We start from the raw sequence: 3,140 nt of genomic DNA, 5'->3' as shown, positions 1-3,140 counted from the left end.
TTGGACGGAGTATATCACTGGAGAAGGGCTTTGGGGTTTCAAATGCTCAAACAATGCCTACTGTCTTTCTTCAGTCTGCATCTAGATGTAGAAAACTCTTGGATCCTTCTCTAGCACTGTTTGCCTGTGTGCAACTGAGCTTTCCACCATGATGACAATGGACTAAACCTTCAAACTTTAAGCCAGCCTCCAATTAAACATTTTCCTTTATAAGAGTTGCCGTGAGCTGGGTCACCACCTTTAACCCCAGTACTTGGGAGGTAGAGACAGGTGAATCTCTGTGAGTTTGAGACCAGCTTGGTCTACAAAGCAAGTTCTAGGACAGGCTCCAAAGGTGCACAGAGAAACCCTGTCTTGAAAAAAAAAGAAGAGTTGCTGTGGCCACAGTATCTCCTCACAGTAATGGAATCCCTAACTAAAACACTCTAATCAAAATCCTGCCTCCATTTTCTACTTTGTCTTGTTTTGAATTCTTCCTCTGACAGTGATAAGGCCCTATTAACACTAGATAAATGGCTCTGCTTGGTCTCTTAGTCTTCAGTACTTCTCTACTATGCACTGCCAGCAACAGATGGCCAGCCTGTGGGTACCTGTTCTACTCTTATGAGAAAGCAGACTTACTTATGGTAGGTGTTTAGTTTCATTTTGCTGCTGTAACAAAAACACTCTGACAATTCAAGGATTTACTTCAGCTTACATGTTATAGTCTGTCATTGATGGAAGTCAGGGCAGGAACTTGAAGCAGAAACCATGGAGGACTGCTGTGGCTAGCTCAATCCCAGTCCCATCCTTAGTTAACTTTCTTTTGTTTTGGATTTTATTTATTTTTATTTTATGTATAAAATTGTTTTGCCCGTATGTGTGACTGTGTACTATATGTGTGCCTAGTGTTTGCAGAAGTCAGAAGAGGGTGTCAGGTCCTTTAGAACTGGACTTATAGATGGTTGTGAGCTACTATGTAGGTGGTGGGATTTGAACCTGGGTCCTCTGTAAGAATAAATGCTCTTAACTGCTGGATCATCTTTCTAGACTTTTGCTAGATTTCTTATATAGCTGAGGACCATCGGTCCAGAGAGTGGTGCCACCCAGTGTGGACTGGGCTCTCCTATATCAATTAAGGCAATCAAGATAATCCCCCACAGCTGGGCATGTGACACACACCTTTAATTCCAGACTCAGGAGTCAGAGACAGGCAGATCTTTGGGAGTTTGAGGCCAGCATGGTCTACATAGGAAGTACCAGGACAACCAGAACTACACACAGACACATACTCTTTCTTTCTCTCAAGAACAAAAAACAAAAACAAACCCTACAGGCATGCCCACAATTTATCTGATCTAGGTAATCCCTCAGTTGAGACTCACTTCTTGGTTGACTCTAGTCTCTGTCACATTGATAGTTAAAGCTAACTAGAACAAAATATATGGGGGATAGGTCTCACAAAGTAAAGGATAAGTAAGACAGAGTTGTACCATGGTTGTAACTCCAGTTCCAAAGGATCTGAGACACCCTCTTCTGATTTCCATGGCCAGTGGACACACACATGATGCATAGACACACATGTAGACAAAACACTTATACACAAAGTCTAAAATAAAAATTGAAAATTAAAAAAACAGAAGTATGTGGTCAGACTTTTTCTGCTGGGACCATTGGCTTCCCAATAATGATATGGAGATATTATGAATTACGAAAGCTTGGATGATAGCTTAGGCTTGTTTCTAATTAGTTCTTATAACTTAAATTAACCCATATCTTTTAATCTATGTTCTTTTACATGGTTCAGTGACATTAACTCTGTTAGTAAAGGTAACTAACATGTTGCTTCCTCTGTGTCTCCTGGGGTCTCCATCTTTCTTCTTCCCAGCATCTTCTGTTCCCAGAAATTCTGCCTAGCTATTGGCCATTCAGCTTTTTATTAAACTAATCACTAACGCATCTTCACAGTGTACAAACAGAATTAGGTATACTAGAGGTATATTTAAGATGGCAGTGAATATGGAAAATGTACTAATAAACTAAATGAATTTTATGTTTTAACATGTGTCAGAGACATACTGTGCAGAAAGGTTTTGATGTAATGTGAGGTTTTTTGACCTGGCTGGTCCCACCACCCTTCTCTACCCCAAAGAAACATTAGGATGCTGTATTTGTTATAAAGCTGTTGGCCGTTGGCTTGGTTTCTTATTGGCTAGCTCTGACTTAATTATTAACCCATTTCTATAAATCTAAGTTTTCCACATGGTCTTCTCTTACCAGAGAAAGAGTCCAGACCTGTTACTCCTCTCGAGTCCTACAATGTTAGGAGCGCTATTTCCTGTATGTCCCTGCTTATATTCTGATTCTGCCCAGCTATGTCACTTCCTGCCTGTTTTTGACATTTTTTTTTTTTGTGATTTCCTTTTCCTTATTTTCATCAATCTATGTCTTGGATGGCTGGAGTACCAAACCTCTTCCCCAATGCAACTTCATTTGGAGATAAGGTCTTTGAAGAGATGATTAAGATGATTCATCTAGGAAGGTTCCCAATCCAGTATGACTGATGTTCTAATGAGAAGAGGAAGAGGCTCCAGGGTACACAGGTGTAGAGAAGAGATGTGTCAGAGTGTGGGGCTTTCAGTGAGGCAGAAACCTCAAGGGCATGTTCTTCTATTAGAACCCAAAGGACTCTGTCCTTTATTATCAGCTAAAACTACGGTGCAAGCTGTGCTTGCCTTAAGGCATTGCTGTCCACCACTTTAATCTTTTAAACATTCACTCATTAACCTTGAGCTAAGCACATCACCAAATGTGTCTATTATCTTTCTTTCTTAAATCATGTGTTTAAAAAAATAATATGTTTAAAATGAGCATGCTCAAGAATGAACACCCCCCATCTCCATAGATTTTCCTCCACCTCCTCCTCCTCCTCCTTCTCCTCCTCCTCCTCCTCTCCTCCTCCTCCTCCTCCTCCTCCTCCTCCTCCTCCTCCTTCTTCTTTTGCTTTGTAAAACTCCTATTACCTCCTAGCCTGTTCAGGAATACATCTCCACTCCTCATGTCTTGGTTATGCCTGTTTTGAATCTGTACTTGTCAAATACCCTAACCCATTATGTTGGGTTGCATGGAATTAGTGAGAAGATAACCTACTAGAAGGCAGG

The sequence above is a fragment of the Cricetulus griseus genome, chromosome 6 (assembly GCF_003668045.3).
Source record: "Cricetulus griseus strain 17A/GY chromosome 6, alternate assembly CriGri-PICRH-1.0, whole genome shotgun sequence".
NCBI lineage: Eukaryota > Metazoa > Chordata > Mammalia > Rodentia > Cricetidae > Cricetulus > Cricetulus griseus.
This window is presented reverse-complemented; position numbering follows the sequence as displayed.